This window comes from Mustela putorius, unplaced genomic scaffold, assembly GCF_011764305.1.
Source record: "Mustela putorius furo isolate JIRA1106 unplaced genomic scaffold, ASM1176430v1.1 tig00537227_pilon_pilon_pilon, whole genome shotgun sequence".
Classification (NCBI taxonomy): domain Eukaryota; kingdom Metazoa; phylum Chordata; class Mammalia; order Carnivora; family Mustelidae; genus Mustela; species Mustela putorius.
Genome location: NW_025422368.1, coordinates 486,973 through 497,443, shown reverse-complemented (window position 1 = coordinate 497,443; position 10,471 = coordinate 486,973). Strand labels below are relative to the sequence as shown.

Genomic DNA, 10,471 nt, shown 5'->3' with positions numbered 1-10,471 from the left:
GATTTACTTATCAGATGGAGGGAGAGAGTGAAAGGAGTGGCAGAGGGAGGAGTGGGAAAGAATCTCAAGCAGACTTTGGGGAATCCAACATGGGGCTTTATCTCATGACCCTGAGACCATGACCAGGGCCAAAAACAAGAGTTGAGCACTTTACTGACTAGTCACCCAGGTTCCCCTAGACAACTAGATTTTAGGACAAAGTTTAATATCAGAAAGAAGAATGGTCATTTCAAAATGATAGAGTTCAATTTATTAAAATGACAGAAATTCTCAGATTTTATGCTCTTAATAACATAGTTTCAAATTATCTGAAACAAAAACTGATAGAATGTAAGTAAAAATGGACAAATACATAATAGGATATTTCAGTCCTCCTTTCTCAATAACTGGCAGAACAAATAAGCAGAAAATCAGTAAGGATATGGAGGATTTGAACAATGCTATTGACTAATGACTAATGGATAGAACAACTAGGCAGAAGATTAACAAGGAAAATGAGGACTTGTAAACTTATGAAACAGTGAGGTTAACTGAAACCTATAGAATAATCCACCCAATAAAAGAAGAATATATTCATTCTAAATGTACACTGAACATTTGTAAAGATAAACTACATTCTGAGCCATAAAACAAATCTTAGTGCAAGAACATTCAACTTTCACAAAATGTGTTCTTAAAATTGTGTATTAAAAGAGGGATCTCCAGCAAAGTATCTAGAAACTGAATAGCACACTTAAAAATTACTCATGTTCCAAAAAATAAAACTAAGGGAAATTTGTAAATATGGCTTCACTGGTGAATTTTACTAAATGTTTCAAGAATAAATGCCAGTCCTTTTCAATGAGTGCTAAAAATTTGAAGACAGGGACACTTCCAAATTCATGTGTATCAGGTCAGTGTTACCCTGATTCCCGTCAGACATGTTACTACAGCTGGAGAATTTTGGTCTGCATATCAGCCCAGCCAGGATGAAACTCATATTGCTTGAACTTTGCTTCCCTGTCTTCAGCAACTTTCTGATATTTTTTCAATGGTAACTTTGTAGAATTCTGAGCTCCTCTCCTCTAGCCAGTTGCTCTTTATAGAATACATCCTGCCTCTTTATCACTGGATCTTTCTCTTCCAGTTGTTTAGCCAGGTGCTTCCTTGGTTTGTTCTTCTTCACTTGATATCCTTCTGTGAAGAACTGCTCTGGTTAACTGTTCATTGGCAAAAGTCCTTTCAGTTCAGTTCTTTGCCTTGCTTTAGTTGTTTCTGATTTTCTGACTCTTTCTTGGTTTGCTCCAACACCTGTTCCTCAGCTACTCTTCTTTTCAATTCTTCATCAAAAACTGAGGAACCATAAGCACCAGAATACTGTTGAGACTTCGGACCTGATGGTAAGGATTTTATTGGGTGCTCTCTATGCCTCCTGGATCTGGATTTCTGTTTCTTTTCCCAGATATGGGAAGTTTTCATCTTTTTTCTTCAAATAATATATATTTTTTGCCCCCTTTTATCTCCCCTTTCCTTCTGAGATCCCTATAATGAGAATGCTATTATGCTTCATGGTGTTACTGAGTTCTCTTATTCTATTTTCATTTTTTAAATATTCTTATTTCTTTCTCCTATTCAACTTGATTGTTTTCTATTACTCTGTCTTTTAGATTGCTGATTCATCCTTCAGCTTCCTCTTGTTTACTATTTATTCCTTCTAGTGTATTTTTTATTTCAGTTATTGAGTTCTTCATCACTACTTGTTTTTTTTTTTTTTAATATTTTCTATCTCTTTGTTGAGGGTCTCACTGAGGTCCTTCACTGTTTTCTCAAGTCCAGTGAGTATCTTTATGACCATTACTTTAAATTCTTTATCAATATATTGCTTGTCTCCATTCCATTTAACTCTCTTGTTATGATTTTGTCCTGTTCTTTCCTTTGGGAAGTATTCCTCTCTTTCCACTCTCCGTCTGTTTCTCTGTGTTATGAAATTTAGGTGCGTCTCCTGCTCTTGGAAGTAGTGGCTGTATGAAGAAGAGGTCCTGTAATACACTGCAATGCAAGTGTCCCCTGTTCACCTGAACCTGGTGCTTTAGGGGTGTCTCCTATGTGCATTGTGTGCACCCTATTGTTGCCAAGCCATGTTTGCCTTTAGTTTAGTCATCTTCAATGGCTCACTTTGTCAGTTTGAAGAAGTTTAGTTCCTGTATTATTAATATGCCAGTCTGTGGCTGCCTTGGGTTTCAGTTGGGTCTAATCAGGCATTTGCCAAAGCTGTGGTCACACCAAATGGCAGGGTTTTTTCACGCCTTATTCCTGAAAGGCCTTCATTTGTGGGCCTGGCCTGCAGTCAGATCAGATATCTGCCCCTAGTCCTATGCTTGGGTCAGAGTTGGACTGGCATATGTGGTTCTCTTTCCCTTGCCCTTGGGTAGGAGTCATTTTAGAGTGGTGTTGGCCACTGTTAGGGCTGCTTGCACAATGTTACACTTGTGGTCCTGCTTTGGATGGACTCCTGCTGAGGGCTGGTCTGCAGGAGAACATGAGGATGGGGTGCATAGTGTTAGCAAGATTTGTGCCAGTCGGCCTGGGAGGAGTCCTGGATCTGTTTTGTGGAGTGCCTGTCAAGGTTAGATTGGAGGGGGCATGTTGCAGGAAAGCTTGGGCATGGGGCGCACTGTTAGCAAGCTAGGTAGAGAGTGTTTGGACTGGCTTCTGCAGGTGTCTGTGAATGATGGTGAAGGGAAACAGTGCCTGCCCACTCTTTGTTCTTGGAGAAGACTCCTAAAGATCCCTGCCCCTCCAGGACATGTTCTGAGATTAATAATTAAGTCTCCTTCCCATATTACCAGCGTTTTTCAAACTGTTGCTTTTATGTTGTATCTCAGTGGTGATGTTTTTTATACTGTTTCTTTAACGGCAGGGAATCCGTTTGCTTTGCCCTGCTGCTCTCCCAGAGCCAAGCCTGCTGATTTTTAAAGTTCCAGGTGGTAAGTTCTATTGATTATAAACTCTTAAAGTTATGCCTCTCTGGTTTTCAAAGCCAAATGTTATGGAGATTCATCTTCCCAGTGTGTTTCTCCCCTGCCTGAGATGCCTGGTGTGGGGTCTGCCTTTTCCTTTCTATAGGCTTGTATGTCTCTCCCTCTTGTAGGCAGTCTTGTAGTCAGTTTTATTCCTGACTGAGTGGCCACCCTTCCCTACCATCTTTGATGTGGCCTCCTCTCTACCATTAGTTGTGGAGGGTCTGTTCTGCCAGTCTTCAGGTCATTTTTTGGGTTATTTACACTGATGTGGCTATTATCTCAGAGTGTCCATGGGGTGAGGTGAGCTTAGGATTCTCTTACTCTGCCATCCTCCCTGGAAGTCTCTGAATTACATTTTGAGTGGTGTTTACTTCTTCCTTATTACTATATAGTAGATTATTAGCTTTTCTTTATTCAATTACATATTTTAAAAATCATACATTTTGCAAGATAGTCAATTCAATGTGACATTTCAATAAGTAATTTAATTTTTACATAATAAATTCTTCATCAAATAATGATATTTTGATCTTGATTAATTCTACCCAATTATAAAATTATCAACCTCTATTTGTTTAGATTTTATTCCACTTTCTTGATCTAATCATTGAGTGTTTTAGATAAAATAAAATTTCTTAAGATGTTCCTTGATGTAATTTTGATGATTATGTGTGCAATCCTGAAAAGGCAGTGCCATATCCTATAGAAATTACAGACCTGGAATAACATGAAACAGGACTGAACCCTGGCTCCAACACTTATTAACGCTACCTAATAGTCCCACATCTCAGTTTACCAATCTATGAAACAAAGATTAAAAACCAACTCCAGTGGTCTTTGGAAGAATATCCATTAAAAAAATATGCGTGTGCATATGTGTGTATTAAAGTAAATTCATAAAAAAATAAAGTAAATTCATATATAGATAATATTGTAGCTCATGTAAAGTTAGCCTAAATTGATCTCTCAGTAAATGACAACTTTTGTTAATTTTTTTCCATATCTTAAAATCGAAATCAAATGTAGCAGGGTAGTTAAATCTTGATTTAAAGTTCTTTAAAAATCTATAGCATATTTAACCCATTTGATTCTTTCATGAAATTTTTTGACAGAAATTATCATTTTTCTTTAATAAGTAACAATCTTTTTCAGTAATTGTGATGCTTTCTCATTCAGTATATTTGAAAATAATATATTCAATATCATTTATTTACTAGCTTTTATATATAGTAAAGTATGCATAAAAGTAGAGTTTGCCTTTATAGAAGATTTTAGATACACAATATAAACAAAATTTTAGTGAATTAGTACTAAAGAGAAAGTTTAGGTCAAAACAGCAGGTAGGATAAAGAGTTTCTCCAGATTTAGTATGTATGTTTGTGTGGTGGGAGAGGAAGAGATAGCCTATAAATAGATGACATTCATGTTGAGACCTAAGTGAAAAATAGAGGAAATGGAATGAAAAAAATGAGGAAAAGAGACTTTTTTTTTCTTTTCTTTTTAACAAAGGCAAATGCAAGTGCCATATTCTAGAGATACCAGTCCAAAAGGATGGTCATTAGACCTGGATGCCAGAAAGACAAGAGAAAACTTACCAATATGAAAATTTACATAGTAGCTTTATGAGCCTTAATTTAAAAATAGAAGAAATTTTAAGAAAAACTAATGTACATTTTGTTGTCTTCTAACCTATATGCCATTTACTTCATGAAAAAAATGTAACTATTATTTTAATTATAACTTTTCATTTGGAATTCCTTTTCAATTATCTTAGACTTCCATGTATATTGATAATTTGTTTTCTAGATTTCTTTTGAAATTCTTTTTTCATAATATAAAAAATTTATTGGTTAATTTAACTACATTTTGAATTTGAATATTTGTACTTTAAACAATTGAATATTTTTCATAATTTTAACAACTTCTTTAATTCCTCAATAGCAATTAACATTTTGACACTGAACTTACCATAACTTTTTAGAAAATAGCTTTTTCTCACATTTAAAACATTATGTATTTTGTATAGTCTGTGAATCTTTTACTTTTAAAATTTTAGCATTTTATATGAGTGTGTGTGTATTTACAAATACAGGATCCTAGATATCAAATTCTACTTCCATTTAAGACACATTTATTTGGAATGTATTTATTCTTATTTTCTTTACTTTTCAATTATATCATATTAGTTTTTGCCAGTAGTGCCTTTTTTTTTTCCTTTTTAAAGTTTTTATTTAAATTCCAGTTAGTTAACATACAGTGTGATATTAGTTTTAGGTGTAGAATTTAGTGATTCCTCACTTACATATAACACCTAGTGCTTATCACAAATGTTCTCCTTAATACCCATCACGCATTTAACCCTTTCTCCCACCACTAACCCACCACTGCTGCTTTAAAAAAAGAAAAATACTGAGCTAAGTACAATCAGGGATATTACTAATTAAAAATTTCTACCTAGAGCAGTGGTTTGGTGGCTCAGTTGGTTAAGCCTCTGACTCTTGATCTCAGTTCAGATCTTGATCTCAAGGTCATGAGCTCAAACCCTGTGTTGGGCTCCATACTGTGCATATGACTACTTAATTTTTTTCTTTTTTTTTTTGGCTTAGAATTTGACCTGCCAACACTAGGTACTCAATAAGTTTTATTAGTCAATTAAAATTCAACAATACTTAGATTAGATGATTAGAAGAGCACTTTAAATCAATTATTTAAATATAAAATAAACGATTTATTTCATTGCTTGGTACTCATTTGTTTTATTTTTCTATATTGCAATTTTGTTTGTGAGATTAGAAGTAACATCAGGATTACAGTTAATAGAAAATTATTATCATGTCTTCTGATTGGGATTCTTGGGTTTGTTTGCAGGGTGGGGAGTTAAAGGAATGAACTCAGGTGGTGAAATATATTAATTCCGGAAGAAAAAAATGTTTGAGAAAGTTAACCTAAATAGAGATCATGTTAAAAAGAGACAAAGAGATTAAGAGTTTGATGGTTTATGCTTAGCTTGTTATTTTATTTATGAACTTGAGCATTTGTTTACTTTTTTGAGACTAATGCAAATTTTCTGAAGGACTCACTGAAGGGTTGTCTCACTTGTTTGTTTCTTAGAGTGTAAATGGATGGGTTCAACATGGGAGCTATGAATGACATTAGCACTGCGACGACCTTATGAATAGTCATCGATTCCTTTGCTGAAGGTTTGACATAGATGAAGATACAGCTTCCACAGGTGATGGAAACAATAATCATGTGAGAGGAACAAGTAGAAAAAGCTCTTTTTCTTTGTTGGGAAGAGGGGAATTATAGAATGATCTTGATGATGTGAATGTAAGACAGAAGAACACACAGAAGGGTCAGAATGAAGGTCAGCACAGCACAGACGATAACCAACTGCCCTATGAGCCATGTGTCTTAGCATGAAATCTTCAAGACTGGAGATGCATCACAGAAAAAATAATCAATGACATTTTAATCACAGAATTTCAAATTTAGCAACAGAGTAAGTGGTGGGAATATGATCAACAAGCCAGTCATCCAACAGACAAGGACAAGTCTCTTGCGGACTCTCTTGTTCATGATGGTCACATAATGCAGGGGTTTGCAGATGGCTACATAGCAGTCATAGAACATTGTAGCCAAGAGAAAAAATTATGTTACTCCAAAGATGTTGATGAAAAAACTTGAATAACACAAATATTATATGTAATTGACCTTGTCACCTGTTGCTATGTTGTACCAGTATCTAGGGATACATGCAGAGGTAAATGAAATTTATAATAAAGCAAAATTCTGTAGGAAAAAGTACATTGGTGTTTTAAGGTGAGAGTCAACTAAAGTGAGGGATATGATGGTCAGACTGTCAGTTGTACTCAACATATAAGTGAGAAGTAGAAATATAAAAATTGGAATCTGAAGTTGAGGGTCCTCTGTCAGTCCCAATAAGATGAAGGCTGTTACTGTGTGGTTTTTCATCACTGACTACTAAATTTTATTCAATTTTATGTAAAATTTAGAGATATTTTATTTGAATAGAGTGTGTCAAAGCTAGATGGCAATAAACAGTGACTACCAGAGACAGCATACAAAGGAACATGTGGTTTCTTCTATAAATTAGAAATTGATATTGCCAATACTCTAGCTACTTAATTGTTTATTTTATTTTATTCTTTTGGCAGTTTTGTGATAGATTTTTAAACATATTTAAAAAAAATTATTCTACAGTCTCATTTTCTTTTCCCTCACAGCTTTAATCTATACCCAAGAATGGATTTTCTCATGTGATTAGATTGTGATTCAACAAAATTATGATTTATTCTTATATCTAGCATTTATTCTTTATTTCAAAGATGAATATATCAATTTAGTTTGTTTTATGCCTTTTCTTAAAGATTTGGTCATATAAAATGTAAATGTATAACAGCTGATCTGGACTCCATCAGGGCTGCTGACCCATCTGTGACTTGTATTTTGCATCGTGGCACGATAATGAAGCATGTGCTTATGTCTTGTTTCCTGTTTCAACTTCTAAATTGTTGGATCACTCCTCTAACTCTCTTAAGTTTCTCTGGTGGTATGTAATTTACACTCAGTATCCACTGGATACATGATACAGAGAGTATTTTAATGCACAATTTATCTACTTCATATGAAGAAATGTTGGGACCAATGATACACAGCTGGAAAAAACCTTACCTATTTCAGTCAGTTTAAGTATGGAAAACATTGTAATACCTCATTATCACTAAGTTCAGAATCAAATTAAAAATATTGAATATACTCCCTACACACCTGTCTATACTCTCTTTCTCACTCTAAGCTGTAGTGGCAGCATCATGCTGATTAAGAGCACACCTGTTGTGAGACCTCCATCATGCAATACCTGGCTTTCCTGCCCACATCTCTAATGACTTCAGGCAAGTTTCCCAACCTCTCAGGCCTTCAGGGTGTTTTAATCACTAAAATGGAGATAATAAGAGTATCTACCATATACAGTTAAAATGATTAGATGAGGTAATGTATTTATGATAAAATCTGATGCATAGTATATGCTTCATATATGTCAGCTACTATTATCTCTGTCCTACAGATAATTCATGTGACATGACCTCAAAACCACAAAATTCTAAGTGGGATTTATGGTCTGTGTAAGTGATACCTTCTTTCTACTCCACATTTCTTATAGTAAGAGGAATAGATTATATTTACTGAGAATTTATCATGTCGTAGGCCTTGTGTTAAGTGGTTTACACTGATTATCTGGGAAAAAAAAAACAAAAAACAAAAAAACTCTTCTTCCACATCTCTCTCTGTCCTTCCACATTCCATCTTTACTTCCTAGTCTCCAAAACTACCCAGGTACAACTCCTTATTTGTGATTTTCACTTTGAGCATCATTTCTACTGAGAAGTCTTCTCAACTTCAGGTCTGTATTGACTGGTCCTTATTTGTGCTCTCATAACACATAATTGTTACTTCAGTGAGAAGGTAAGTTTGTTGACATCAGGAACTGCTATCTTTTTTACTGGGATAGCTCTAAAACTAGCAATCCTAGACTTATAGTTAATGGTAAGACATATTGTTCTATAGATACATATATATCTTATTCATTTGCCTACATATTCAAAGCTATCTTCTGTCCTATTTGGGTTTCCTCTTGAAATTTCTTTCTGGGGCACCTGGGTGGCACTGTCATTTAAGTGTCTGACTCTTGCTTCTGGCTCAGGTCTGATCTTGGGGCTGTGGGATCAAGCCCCAGGTCAAACTCTGCACTCAATGGGAAGTCAGCTTGAGATTCTCTCTCTCCCTCTCTGCCCCTAGCCCTCATTTTCTCTCTCTCTCAAATAAATAAATAAATAAATCTTAAAAAAAGAAACTGCTTTGTCACTAATTTTAATTATTAAACTTTTATATGTGCCAGTATCTAACATTAATAGTTCAGGCAGCATGAAAGGTAATAAAGCAAAGAGGGTGGTGGTTTCATGATATGCATGATTATTATTACCTTTTATGTAGGCTGAACTATTAAATAGCATCTGTGACTTGCTTTAGCTTTCAAACAGGTAAATAGTTGTATTTTTCTTGGTAGTTGTTTGGCTTTCTTGAGGACTCCGTCAGTAAGATATTCAAACTGGAGGTAAAAAATTTACATATTTAAATAATTTTTCACATGTTATTTTTCTTAAAATATAAATATTTTGACATTTCTATTCTAAAATATACTTCATTTAATTCTATTTAATTTCAGTCCACTGTATTTATGTAATTCCAGTTTTTAAAATTTAATGTAATTTAATATATATATATATATATTTTGGTGTTCCAAAATTCATTGTTTATGCACCTCACCCAGTGCTCCATGCAATATGTGCCCTCCTTAGTACCCACCACCAGGCTCACCCAACCCTTACTCCCCTCCCCTCCAAAACCCTCAGTTTGTTTCTCAGAGTCCATAATCTCTCATCATTTGTCTCTCCCTCCAGTTTCCCCCAACTCACTTATCCTCTCTATCTCCCAATGTCCTCCGTGTTATTCTTTATGCTCCACAAATAAGTGAAACCATATGATAATTGACTCTCTCTGCTTGACTTATTTCACTCAGCATAATCTCCTCCAGTCCCATCCATGTTGATACAAATTTGGGTATTCACCGTTTCTAATGCTCTTTATTTTGGTAAATTCTTATTATTTAAAAACTTTGTATGAAAATAGCTAAAGTTTTGAATCAATTTCCAACAACCTTTTATGAACCTTTGTTTTCTACAAAGGATGAAATGTCTCCAAAAAACAGGTTTTTATGAAAATTATTGCATGATTTTGTAATAATTCCTGGAAATGAAATTTCAAGGAAAAAGATACTCACTTAGAAATTTTGTATACATTTACAAAGGTATCATCTACAAACTTCATTCCTATCATGGTTTCCTTCAACTCACTATGCCACTTTAATTGTATCTGTGCTAAAATTACTGTAATGTACTGTGTCTTTTTTCAAGATTATTGACACATATTTTATAAAGGCCATTGGGTGTTAATTCACACAACTTACACCACAAAATAGTCAACTATTCAGTTTACATTTAAAACTTTCATTCTTGTCTTCCGCAGAGAAAGATTTTTTCCCTCTTAAATTTCCATTTATGTCTCTTTAATGCATATTTTGAAACTGAGGTTGAAGACTTGCTAATTTGTCATTTCCTGACTTGTTTATTTTAGCCATTCTGACTGGTGTGAGGTGATATCTCATTGTGGTTTTGCTGGCGAGGATGCGGAGAAAGGGGAACCCTCCTACACTGTTGGTGGGAATGCAAACTGGTGCAGCCACTCTGGAAAACAGCATGGAGGTTCCTCAAAATGTTGAAAATAGAACTGCCCTATGACCCAGCAATTGCACTATTGGGTATTTACCCTAAAGATACAAACGTAGTGATCCAAAGGGGCACATGCACCCGAATGTTTATAGCAGCAAT

The 10,471-nt window shown here is 34.8% G+C and overlaps 2 pseudogenes; both read right to left on the bottom strand.

The window, feature by feature from the left end:
* Positions 1-926: 926 nt before the first annotated feature.
* LOC101691792 lies at positions 927-1,458 on the bottom strand (annotated as a pseudogene).
* A 4,583-nt stretch (positions 1,459-6,041) lies between these two features.
* LOC123390006 lies at positions 6,042-6,977 on the bottom strand (annotated as a pseudogene).
* Positions 6,978-10,471: the final 3,494 nt, after the last annotated feature.